This window comes from Vipera berus (genome assembly GCF_964194415.1).
Source record: "Vipera berus genome assembly, chromosome: 8".
NCBI lineage: Eukaryota > Metazoa > Chordata > Lepidosauria > Squamata > Viperidae > Vipera > Vipera berus.
In genome coordinates this window covers 916,149-929,425 of record NC_138211.1, presented here as the reverse complement: position 1 = coordinate 929,425, position 13,277 = coordinate 916,149, and positions in this window count along the sequence as shown.

Genomic DNA, 13,277 nt, shown 5'->3' with positions numbered 1-13,277 from the left:
GTCGCTCATCTAAGGCTCCGTTTGAACGTTCAAAGCCTTCGGTGGCATCTAAGCTCTGCGACTGCCACTCAAAGGACTGTCTGGCCGCGGCTCACGTCCCTGTTTGAAAATTTCAGAGTTTATTCCAGCAACCCAGAGAAAGGAATAATCAGCTGAAAGCCGTTCAGATTTAACAGTGTTTTCTGAAAGAAATTGGAGGGCTCCAAGGATGGTTTTCTCTTCCCGCAGTGAGGCTCTGAAGTCGAGCTTTTGTGCGCCTCCTATTTCCCTGTCATCAAATGGAAGAACAGAGACGGGGACTGCTCAAATGGCAGGAAAAGAGAAAAGCAAACTTTCATTTCCTCGCATACATGTGCTGCGACAGGATTTCACTGGACACGGCCCCCTCCTGCCTAGACAATTACAACTTCATGCAGACTGCAATGCAACTTTCCTCGTGATGAATACCATATTTGTTCCTAATTTAAGTGGTGTATTAGTCAAAAACAGAATCGGCAAACTCTCTGATGCGATCTGTAAAGGGAGATGGAACATGCTGCTATTTTGTCACTAGCATTGATGCAAACGACGGAGAGCCATCAAGGAAGATCCTGAAGCACCGGCAGAAACCCCTGGAAGCCCTTCCTGGGGTGCAAGGGGTGGGGTCTTCTTTCCCTCAGAAGCAGAGGTTGCTGATGGGCAGGGAGAGAATGGCTGGCTTGGGAGATGTGGAAGCCATGAGTAGCAGCCTCCTTCCACAGCCCAGCCAACGGTTGGTCTCATGGCTCAAGACAGAGGCAGCACAAGGCCCGGCCAGTTGTTCTTGGGGAGGAATGACACAGGAGCAGGCCATGTCTGTTCAGAACAGCTGAAGGAGAGGTCAAAAGCTCACATCTTCTCTGCCTCCAGTTGCTCAGCAGGCTTGCAAAGCCAGAATTAACCCAGCCTTTCAAGAAAGGTCACAGGTCTGCATGACATCTCTGAATATTTTTCCATGCCTCTTATGGAGACTTCCATGGACCCCCCCCCCAAGTGGAGCTTTCTGTCCCACAAGGGTCCACCAGACCAGCTTTGCAGTATGTTTAGAGGTTGTTTTGGTCAAGCTGGTTATTTACGGGAGCACCTGCTGCCGGCGTCAACTTCCCATCGCCCCGTGCGCTCCCACAGAGAGGGTCTCCTCAGGGTGCCGTCGATCAGGGAGTGCCGGCTGGCGGCCCCCAGGGGGAGAGCATTCTCTGTGGGTGTGCCTGCCCTCTGGAATCAGCTGCCTGTGGAGCTCCGGATGGCTCCCGACCTTCGCTCTTTTCGCCGTGACCTGAAAACCTGGTTATTCGAGCTTGCCGGCCTGGACTGAGGGATTGGGGTTTTAAATTTCATAATTTAATTTATTTTGTTTGGGGCTAAATTTAATTTAATCTATTTTTAACTTTTGTATGTTATATTTTAATTGCCCTGTACACCACCCTGAGTCCCTCAGGAGAAGGGCGGTATATAAATCTAATAATAAATAAATAAATAAATAAATAAATAAATAAATAAATAAATAAATAAATAAATAAAAAATAAATAAATAAATAAATAAATAAATAAATAAGTATCGTTCCCAATATTTACAGATTCCCCCACCATTTCTCTTCTCTTCGAACTCCAGGGCCACTCAGTCCAATTGTCAGAGTTCGCACCACCTGCAAGGTAGAATATGACTGGCTGGATTGCGGTTCAGTGTGTCATGCAGATATAACCCTTTTATTGTGAGTTCACAAACTTTAACCAATTCCATGAAGGCTTTGCATGGTAGGCAAGCAAGACCACACCCATCATGGTGAGTCGGCCAATATTCCACCCTAAATGATCACCTATTTAACCTTTCACCTGGAAATTAAAAGGGAAATGAAAAACAAAGCTTCAGAGGAATGTTGAGAAGAAGAGGAATGTTAGCCAATATATGTTGGCCTCAAACCCTCAGCCACCTTCTTCTTCTTTTATTAGATGGGTAAAATACAGTTCCTCCAGCCCATTCTGTGTGGCTCACCTGCCTTCTGTGTGGCTCACCAGTTTGATTTATAGGGAGAAATGTCTTCTCCAATATGGTAATGGCAGACAATTGTTGCTTGGGGTAAAACCCGACAGAGACCCTGGAGGAATCTTCTCCAGCAGAGCCTAAGTTTCCTCCCCCACATTAAACATCACCTGCCTGCAGTTTGCCAGGACCCCTAAAGGTCTAGACCCTCTCCAGAAGTCCCTCAATGAGGACCTTCTTCTGAACACAAGGCCCGTTGGAGGGGGACCTTTCTTGGGGAGCAATCAAAACCCACCTCCTGCAGCTCCAGTGGCCTCCATTCTCTGTGTCTCCCACCCACCAGCCGGTCAGTGATGCTGGACAGGAAGAATAAGTGGGAAGGGTGGCCCTGCATGCCTGAGACGACAGCTGCAGACAGGCCTGGAACGAGCCAGGCAGAACCCCAGGCCAAGAAGGGAGGCGTCACTGCAGCCAGCCTGTCTGCCCTGCCAGGGTAATCTTTTTATGGCCATCGCATTTCCTCTCCGCACGAAGAAGTTGGCCAAGAGGGCGAAGACCGGCAATTGCCTGGCCTCATCTCTTTGGCCAGCTGCCCCCCCCCGCCCCCCTCCAGGAGCTCATCCATGGAGCTGTGTCCTCTGGGTCTTGTTGTGACAGATTCCAAATCAAGAGCATGCTTGAATTGGATTTATTACAATTGGAAAGACAAGAAATGGTAATCTTTACAAGCCAATGGCACGGCTCCTTATAATAAGAGAATGAAGTATCATTTTAAATGTAAAGCAAATTAGATTACGAAGGTCAAATCCTTCTGCAGAGACATCGCCTCTCCCTCTTGTGCCTGAAAGTCCTTCCGGAGGCTCCAGATTAGCCGGGCAGCTTTTCCACATGCCTCTCCCCCGCACAAAGAAGGAAAAGGGTCAGGGGGAGTCAAGCCAAGGAAATGGGTCTGGGGAGGGAAGGGGCACCATCGCAATCAGTATTCGAGGAAGGCCTGAGTGCCTGGCGGAATGAAGGTTTTTGACAGAGGGGGCTTTCAGCCACCCCACCGTGCTGTGCGTGACCTTGGAGACCACCAAACGCCTGGGTTGCTTTTGAACTGACTTCAGCTGCAGCTGCCTCCTTGGGTGAAGAAAACCTCCTCCCTGAACTTCAGAGACTTTATTTTAGTTTACCTCTTTTCCCCCAAAGAGAAAAAGAAATCAAACACATCCAGACTTTAATGTAAGACCAATTTTTCTGTTGGTGGATGGGAGGTTGGCCCTCTGATCTCCCGTGGCTCCTGTTCCATCTCATCTTGCCCTACTTTTAACTTCTTCTTGGAAACTTTCCGCCTGACTACCCAGCAGTTCGTCTCTAAAAGCATCTGGCTGGCCAAAAGTATCAATGTTGGACTCGGTAAGGAGGGCAAAAGAAGAGGATGCCAGGATCGTTTTGGGGGCTGCTTGATCTACCTCCATCTCCTATGTCTGCTAGAAGGAAACACAGCGACCGCTTCTAAATATCCTAAATTCCCTAAATAAACAGGTCCTGGAGGTTGGCTTGGAGAGACCCCATTTGCTCTCTTCCCTGGCATCATGTCTTCCCAGTGGGGAGATACTTGTCTCACGAATTGGCCAGGATTTTCAGAGCTTAGAGATTTGGATGGACTTCAGTTTTCCACGCAGAGGTCCTTGTCAACCTTGCTTTTTTAAAAGTTGGGGGGGGGGGGGTTAGGAAGGCAATGGTGGGAAAGAGCTCTTGTGACCTGAGACTGTGATGGTCCTGAGGGAGTTGGCTACACAGTCGTAATGCCTGCAGGCTCAGGTGTCGATGCTCTCTACTTGAGAGGATCATCCAGGATACATGGCAGGTCTGCTTCTAGCTACTCATCGGTTGAAGTAACAGTGCTGGAACGTGGGCAGGGAGATGCTCTCTAAGGTGGCTACCATGGCTGAAAGGAGATGTAGCTGTGGATGGCCAGTGAACCCCACACTTCCTTCCCTGCTCTTGGAAGGGACTTGTCTTGCAACCTCTGGGGCTCACCACATTGTAAGCAACCTTTGGAGTTCCTGATGCAATTCCTGCCACTGCTAACAAGCATCATGAGCCCCCTCCTCCTCCCCTCTCCCCTCTTCCTCCTCCCTGCAACAGCAGCTGTTTGGGGGGGGAGGTTCTCCAAAGTTTCTTGATTGTCTTGGAAGGGGTTGGTGGTACAAAGTCAAGCAGAGACTCAGAGCTTTCCAAGTGTGGTCGGACAAGATTTGGGGACACCACTGGCTCTCCTAGTGCAGTGGAGACTTATGCCATTGTCCTCTGTCATTGAGAAAAATGGGCCAGAACACTGCTTCCCATCAGCAGAAGCATCTTAGGAAGGGTTGTGAGTTTGGGGGGAGGAGGAAAAAAACCAAAGTCCCCACGATAATTAATCCTGGGTTTTGAAAACTGCCAGATGGAATGCCACAGGAAAAAAAGTCAGCATAATCTACATTGCTAAGTAATGTACATTTTCTGAGTGCCAACCAAACGGGCTGTGGTCCAGCTACCCCAAAGCTGGGCACCTGTTTCCATGGATCACGTCAGAATTCAGCTGTTTCAAGATATGTCTGTGTCTGTAGCACTCCGTATGAGAAATGAGACACACCAAGAATTATAAAGGCATTTCTTCTTATTCTTCCTCGATATTTTTTAAAAACCCTGCTTTCTCTCCTAATAACTGGCTTAGTTAAGCTTCTGTTTCAACATGCCAATAGCTGAGAAGCCAAAACACAGCAGTTCACCCTCCCTGTACATCCAAGACCAGAACTCCCTCGCAATTACAGGGTACCTCAGTGGAAGGAGGAGTCATTAGATATTAGCAAGGGGTGGTAGAATAAAAAGGATCCGTTAGCAGGGGTTCATTAAGCCACATTCTCTGAGTCAGAAAAATCGATGCGTTCATGCATCATGGATTAGGCTGCATCGCTGGTCTGGCTGGAAATGCACCAGAATCTCTTGCAGCCATACATGGGCAGCAACGTGGCATCCCACGTTCGCAACCCAGCTGAAGTTTTCATCGGTTGGGAGAAGGCAAAACAGGAACAATGGGTCTCTCTGAAGAGTGCAGCTGTTCAGCCACCACCTGTTCCTGGGCCTTCTCATGAAGCAAGACTGAGGAGCTTCGATTTTTCCAAGAGAGCTTTTTTTTCCATAACCGCACAAACCCATATTTTGACTTCTGTGGAAAATGACTCTTCAGGATAAATGTGGTTGTGTGTATGTGTGAGGGAAGGAAACCATTTGACTTTGGAGGAGCACATGCAGTTTCTGTGGGCTTCTTAGCCCCGTCAAAGACCACTCAGAATTGTTCCTTAAGACCTATGTGGTCAGTTAGCTCAGGGAGCATAATGGAAACTTCCTCTGCCCTCTCTCTGGCACTCCTGGATCCCTGACTGGCTATTTCCAGACCAGCAAGAAGGCCTTGGCCATAGCTAGAAGGGGTCGCAGCAGCATCTCTTCCCATAAAGCCCCTTCCTCTTCCTTCTGCTCCTGGGACCATCTTCCTGGACCTGGCTCTTCACTGGGATGGCTTCCCTCTCTAGAGTGGCCCGCCCAGCCTCCTCCCCACTGGGGCCAACCACACCTTTGCCAATTGCTGACACCAACTTGCAGCCCAGTTGCTGCTTTCTCCCTAAGGCAGACTCCCCTCCCCCAATCTCAGGCCCTCTTGGAAACCGTTAGATCTTTGCCTTCCCTTTGGCTCACTTTGCCTTTCAGATGGGATGATGATAGGGCCAAGGATTTGCTGAGGGGGCTGTTTCCTTGGGAAGCCCCTGTCAAGGAGGGGCCTAGAGCTGCAGCTCAGCAGCCGCGGGGTGGGTGGGTTTCGCATGACTGCTGTGTGGCCGTGCCACTCGCCCCATTCAGGCTCCACCTGTTGTCTGAGCCTGGCAGCTGCCTTTTCAATATGACCGCGGACCTTGTCTTGGCACCAGCTCAGCGCAGAACACGCTGGGATAACAGGCATTGCTGTCCTCCAGCCTCTTTGCCTCTTGTTGTTCTGTTTGTTTTCTGTGCAGGGATCACAACCCCTGGTGAAGAAGACTTTTGTCATCCCAGATTGTGAACCTGTTGGTTGACAACACAGTAATGAAACTCCGAGAAGGAGGCAAAGCCCTTTTCTCTGCAGCACAATAGCTGGGCTTGTCTGCCGGGGGAGCTGGGGAGGGGGCTCCATTATAGAGGGTCCAGGCAGAGCAGCTCAGCTCAGAGGACGAGGGGGGGGCTGGAATTAGGCCTCCAGGCAGATGGGGGGTCACCTGGAGGAGGGAGACAGATGTGGAATAAACAACCAGCTATTTATCATGTTGGGTGTTAGCAGCCAGCCTGAGGAGGGGCTTCTGGGACTTTCAGTCAGAGGGGCCTTGGGTGCCGTGCACTCTAATGATTAGTGTGGCCAGGATCAATGGCCAAAGAATTTGAAGCAACCCTGAGCAAGAGCTATAATGATGGGGTGTCACTTAAGCCTAACGTTCAGAGATGAGCCCCTGAATGTCACACCCACCCGTGAGCATGAATTTCATTGCCAGCTGCGCAAGGAGTGTAAATTGCAGGGGGGCCCCCAGCCCTCCACGTTTCCTGACCAGGTTCTGATGAGGGGTGGGATCCAGGTTGGCTTGATCTAATGCCACAAAAACCCCTTTTCCTGTGCCTCCTTTGCCAGATGAGATCCCTGACTGAAGGTCTCTGGCATTCAACTGTACATAAAGCCACCCAGCTCTGAATGTCAGTTAGACAATGCCCAGCCATGAAGCCAAAGTCAAGAGGGAACTGGCACCCTCGGGAGTTAGTGGCAGCTCAGTTTTTATGAAAGAAATCCGCCTAGCCTAAGTGAAGGACTTTGGGTGAAGGCCAAGCACTTAGGGCCAATTTAGGCAGTTAGCACCATTAAGCATGAAATTCAATCCGCTGCTGAGCTACTGATATTACGTAGCATTTCTGTCCTGGGGAGGCTGACCAAAAACAGGAGAGGTCACCTAGGGAACTCTCTGCCCTCCACGGGCAAGGGGACCTGGCAAGGCCCACTTAATGGAGCAGAGGAAGCAACCAGGGCTTGGAAGCCATTTGAGTGGGCAGCTGAACCTCTGGGCAAGGCCAAACCAGGGTATCCCCAGACGGGACTCTGAGCCCTTCTGACCCAAAGCTGCCTTGCAACTCTTTGCTGCCAGACTCGACTTTCTGTGGGGCAGAATGATGGGGAACCCTATGAGGATAGTGGACGGAAAATGACAACATCTGGAATAAGAAAAAACTGGGTGCTAAGATACAAGGGAGAAAGGGGGGCAGTGATGGGACAGCTGCCAGAGTTTGATATGAGATGGGTGGCTATCTAAATGTTTTAAATAAATAAATGTGAACAGTGGATCTTTCCAGAAGGTCCATATGGGAGACCTTTGCATCTAGGGGACCCTGTGATGGGGTTGCTCAGCCTTCATTCCGCTCCCCCCTCAGCTCAATCACCACCCCATTTTCAGACAAGGTGTTTGCTGGAAGACTCGGGCCGGGGGCATGTCTGATCCCCCCCCAAAAGGGGCATTGATTACTAGTGTTACCTGAAACATAACAAGGCGCCAATACTTCCTTCGTCCCATGATAGATTGCCAGGCCAGGGCCCGGCTAATGCTCTTATTTCTCCTTATTATACATTAATGCTTACAAAACAGCTGACAGTTGGCCGGGCTCATTAGGGTAAGTCTTTGCTTTGCTGGCCTCAGAAGTATCCATGGTAATGATCTGAACTGGAGTGGGGAGATGGGGGGGGGATCCAGAAGCCCTCTCCTCCTTCCCAGGGCTGTCTGGCTGCAGGATATCACTGCTTCTTTGGTCTCCCAGGAGGAGGCAAGCTTCCTGGCTGCTTTCTGGACCCTTGGCACGAGGGCCCCTCCCACCATGCTCTTGTTGCTGTCCTCTTTTGGGTCAACAGAAGAGGCAGGCGAGCCTCGAGGGATGATGAAGAGGTTGGCCCACGCTGGGAGCTGCTTTCCCACAACTTGTATTTCTGCTCTTCCAGCTGCCAAATAGATTTATTGGGGGGCAGAGAAGCAACATTTCTGCGAAGAAGAAAAGTGGGTGAAGGAAAAGGCCACCCTGGCAGGCGTTGCAGGAATGCCAACCGGTTTGAGGGCCACCACGTTCTTCCAATTCAGAGGCCCTGGCAGGTTGGTTCATGAAACAGTCTCCTTCTTCAAAGCTGGAACCCAAGAACTGTTTTATTTAGGGGCATCTCCGAATCATCTACACAGAAGCTGGTAAGAGGCCTTCAGCTGCCCCGTGAGGCTGGTGTTTGCTTTTGGGCTCATTACAGTTTTTCCCCACAAGGCAAGATTTGGAAGTAACTTCATATGAAAAGCAGAAGTCGCACAATTACAAGCACACTTAACCCCATTCTCATGACATACATAAGTGGGTCGGTTAGGAGGGGAGGGGATTAGTTAGTGGTGGGAACACAAAAATAGGGTTAATTGACCCCATCCATTAACCTGAAAAATAGTTCCAGGCAGGCCCAGTCATGCAGAAGATTAAACTACCCACATCACAGGAAGCCCACACCATGTCAGTCTGGAGAGAAAAGGGGTTTGGAAAGGGGGTCACCATCACCATCGCAGCCCCCGAGGGCATGGGCTGGGATGTGAAGACAGCCCGGCAGTTTGATTGTGGGGATATTGAGTGGAAGTGTTTCTGAGGACCTCAGCTGCCTGTTACTATGGTGTCTATTTTTAAATTTTGAGGGGGTGGATATTGCTATGGTTTTCATTTAATGTTAGCGTCCCCGAGTTGTGGAAGTGAGATGTGGGGCTCATAGAAACCATTTAAATAAATAAGGATGGATGGATGAGAATCATGCAAGGGTGGTTACTGGAGAGATTTGAGTGGGTTGATGGCTAAGCAGGTCAAACATCTTGTAGGAACAGGATGAATGCAAAACCTTCCGGAGAAATTAATCATTGGCTTGTGCTGAAATGAGGGAACTGAGACATCCCAGATACTGAAGACGGCCTCTTTCTCATCAGGTTTTCTTGCCTGGGCACCCACTCAGGGTGGGAGGAGGGCTGCAGAACGCTGGGGTCCCTCTGCAGCTTCAAGAAGGCTAGCAGAGCCCAGCTCCTTGGGCAAGCCTCCAAGCAGGGAGGGGGTCTTCAGTGCTGGGCGTCCACCCACCTCTCGGACAGGAATGAGTCAGGCAGGGGTCAGCTTGGCCCATGGGGAGAAAGGGGGCCCATCCCAGCTGGCTTTGGCCCTTTGAGTGGGGAGAGGCTGCTCGGGTGCTCAGGAGCAGCTACCTTCTTGGCCAGGTGAGGACAGAGTGCCTTGCTTTGAGATCTCCCATGGAAGGAGGAGTCCTGGGCTGGCACCAGTGCCCCCTGGGTCTCCTTTCTTGGGCATAACTCAGTGCCTGAGCACTGGCTGGTTCAATACCTAACAATGTTCTCCAAGTGCAGCCTCCATCTTGAGAGACGGGGTTTGATTTGCAGTCACCAGGCCTCTTCTGAATCTCCTCGGGTGTTCTGAACCAGCCCTCTTCTCGCAACCCCTATTCAAAAAGAAGAGACTGGAAAGCGTCCAAGGCCAAAAGGCTTCTGCCAAGATTTAATTACGCAGTTAACAAAAACACTAGAGCTTGTCTTCTCAAGCGGAAAAGTTGCTTTCAGCAACCAGCCCCTCCCCAAACACTCCTTTTATAGAGAGCTCAGGGCGTGGTCTCCCTGTGCCTCCTCCCGAGGAGTCCTGCAGCCTTTCTTTGTTTGTTCCTGCTTGACTGCCTCCTGCGTCGGGCGTCCTTGAACAGGGCCAGCTGTGGGTCATCTTCCTCCGCACTCTCGGGCTCACGCAGCTGAGAAGAGGTCCCCGGCTGAGGACTCTGCAAAGCCTCCAAACCATCATCAGCCGGTTCGTTTCCCTCCTCCAAACCATCATCAGCCGGTTCGTTTCCCTCCTCCCCCTCAGAGTCATCCGATACATCAGAGCCGGCTGTCGGACCCACAGGCTGGCCCTGAGTCACAACACTATCCCGCACCGCAGGGCCCTTCCCCCGGGTCTGCCGATCCGGATGCGGTCGGGATGGGAACTGTTCGTGAAAAGCAGTCACCAACGCAGGGGCATGAACGGCGGTCGCGTCTTCCCATGTGAAGTCCTCCGGCCCGTACCCTTTCCACTCGATCAGGTACTGGAAGCGACCTTTCAGCCAGCGGGAATCCCTGATGCTGGCGACCTCGTACTCGGGGGTGCTGCCTCCATCACGAGTTCCTGATGGTGGAGGTTCCGCCTGGCGAAGTGGACAGGCCGGTTGTTCGGGGACCAGCAAGGACCGATGGAAGACGGGGTGCACGCGCAGGGAACGTGGCAGAGTTAAACGATAGGCGACCGGGTTGATGACGGCCTCGACTGGGAACGGTCCAAGGTAACGGTGGTCCAGCTTCCTCGCCGGCCGAGTGGATGGCAGGTTCCTGGTGGACAGCCAGACCCGATCCCCCACCGATAGTGGAGGCGTATCCCTTCTCGACCGATCGGCGAACCTCTTGTAGTCGGCCTTGGCCTTCTCCAGCTGCCGTCGCACCAACCGATGGATTGCCTGTAACTCCGCCATGAATTCGTTCGCTGCCGGCTCCGGTGAGTCCACGGGAGAAAGGGGGAAAAACCGGGGGTGATAACCCACGTTGGCCAAGAACGGTGTCATCTGCGTGGAGGTGTGCTGCGAGTTGTTAAAGGCAAACTCGGCTATGGCCAAATAGTCCACCCAATTGTCCTGCTGCAGGTTAACGTAGCAGCGCAGATACTGCTCTAAGATGCCGATGACCTTCTCGGTACCCCCGTCGGTCTGAGGATGATGCGCGGACGAGAGGCAAACCTTAATGTCCAACGCCCGCATCAACTCCTGCCAGAAGCGGGCTGTAAACTGGGCCCCCCTATCGGAGACGACTCTATCGGGAAGGCCGTGCAGCCGGAACACCTGTTGGATGAACATGCGACTAGTGGCGCGAGCTGACGGTAAGCCGCGACAGGGGATGAAGTGCGCCATCTTGGTCAACATGTCCACCACCACAAACACTGTCGTGAAGCCGGAGGATGGGGGTAGATCCGTCAGAAAGTCCATGGACACAGCCCCCCAGGGTCTCTTGGGCGTTGGCAAAGGCTGCAGTAAACCAGGCGGGGCCCCTGTCGCTGACTTGGCCTGCCTGCATGGGACGCAGGAGGTGACATAAGACTGGACATCGTGTCGGACTCGGGGCCACCAGAAGGTACGGGAGACCAGGTTCAGAGTCTTGAACAGGCCAAAATGCCCCGCAGCCGGGTTATCATGACATTGGCTGAGGACGAGTCCCCTGAGTGGCCCTCCTGGAACATAGAGCCGGTCACGATAATACAGGAGTCCATCCGTGACCGACCAAGGCGAATCTGGCCCCACCTCTTCCTTCCGCTGAGCCACCCACGCCTCCTGCTGCTGCGCCTCCCGGATCCGAGCCCGTATATCCACCGGCTCCCGCACCGCAGCAAAAGACTCGATGGGGATCACTGTCCTGGGCGGAAGCTTGTCTTCCACTCGGGTGTACTCGGGCTTCCTGGACAGAGCATCCGCTCTCTGGTTGTGCCCGCTTGGTATGTACCGCACCCGGAAGTCAAACCTCGCAAAGAAGAGGGACCACCGGATCTGGCGTTGGTTCAAATTCCGAGCGGTCTGCAGGCTTTCCAGATTCTTGTGGTCCGTCCGGACCTCGATCTGATGCCGCGCCCCCTCCAGATGATGCCTCCAAGCCTCGAACGCCGCCTTGATGGCCAGCAGCTCCTTCTCCCAGATGGTATAGTTGCGCTCCGAGGGGTTCAATTTCCGAGAGTGATACGCGCAAGGGAAAAGGGTACCGTTGGGCGTCGCTGCCTGGAGTAACACGGCCCCAATGGCAATGTCGGAGGCGTCCGCCTCCACGACAAACGGCCGTTGCGGGTCAGGATGCTTCAAGATGGGCTCCTTCATGAAGGCGTCCTTCAAAGCTTGGAACGCCTGTTGTTCGGGGGCGTTCCACTGGAACCGAGTCTTCTTCTGCAGGAGCCGGGTGAGGGGGGCTGTCAAGGCAGCAAAGCCAGGGATGAATGTCCGATAGTAGTTGGCAAATCCAAGAAGTCGCTGAACATCCTTCACGCGACGCGGGGGTTGCCAACTCTGCAACGACTCAACTTTACTCGGTTCCATGGCGATGCCCTCAGGAGAAATGCGGTGGCCCAAGAAATCAATGGTCACCTGGTAGAACTGGCACTTCTCCAACTTGGCAAACAGCCGATGTTTCCGGAGGCGCTGCAGGACCTGACGGAGATGCTGATGATGCGCTTCACACGACGGGGAGTAAATCAGGATGTCGTCCAGGTAAATCACAACAAACTGGTCCAACAGATCCCGAAAGATGTCATTCATAAAATGCTGAAACACAGCGGGGGCGTTGGTCAGGCCAAACGGCATCACCGTGTACTCGAAATGTCCATAGCGAGTACCAAACGCCGTCTTCCACTCATCACCCGGCCGAACCCTGACGAGGTTGTAAGCTCCACGCAGGTCCAGTTTCGTGAAGATCTTAGCCTCCCGGAGTCGGTCCAAGAGCTCGGGGATGAGGGGCAGCGGGTAGCGGTTACGCACCGTGATAGCGTTGAGTTTCCGGTAGTCACAGCAAAGCCGTAACTCGCCCGACTTCTTTTTGACGAAGAGCACGGGCGCAGACACTGGCGAGGACGAGGGCCGGATGAAACCACGAGCCAAGTTCTTTGTCAGGAAGTCCCGCAATGCAGCCAACTCGGGCTCCGACATGGAGTACAAACGCCCCACTGGGAGAGGCGCATCAGGGACTAGGTCAATGGAGCAGTCGTAGGGCCTGTGCGGGGGTAATTGGTCCGCCTCTGACTCACTGAACACGTCAGCAAAGTCGGACAGTTCGGGAGGCAAGGAAACCCCTGGGGAACCCTCCACCTGGCCGGCACAGATATGGCGGGTGTGGTCCACGCACTGCAAACTTGGGAAGGTGACCAAGTTCTGAGACCAATAGATCTGTGGATCATGTGCCCGGAGCCACGCCAGTCCCAAGACCACGGGGAAGTGCAGTTCCGAAGTGACGTAGAACTGAATGGCCTCCACATGGGTACTGATGGCCATACACACGGGTTGCGTGGCGGCCGTGATAGGCCCGGACAGGAGCACTCGACCATCGATGGTCTCCACAAGCATGGGCGGATCCACTGGACACTGGGGAACAGCCCATTTGGCCACAAAGGCCGAATCCAT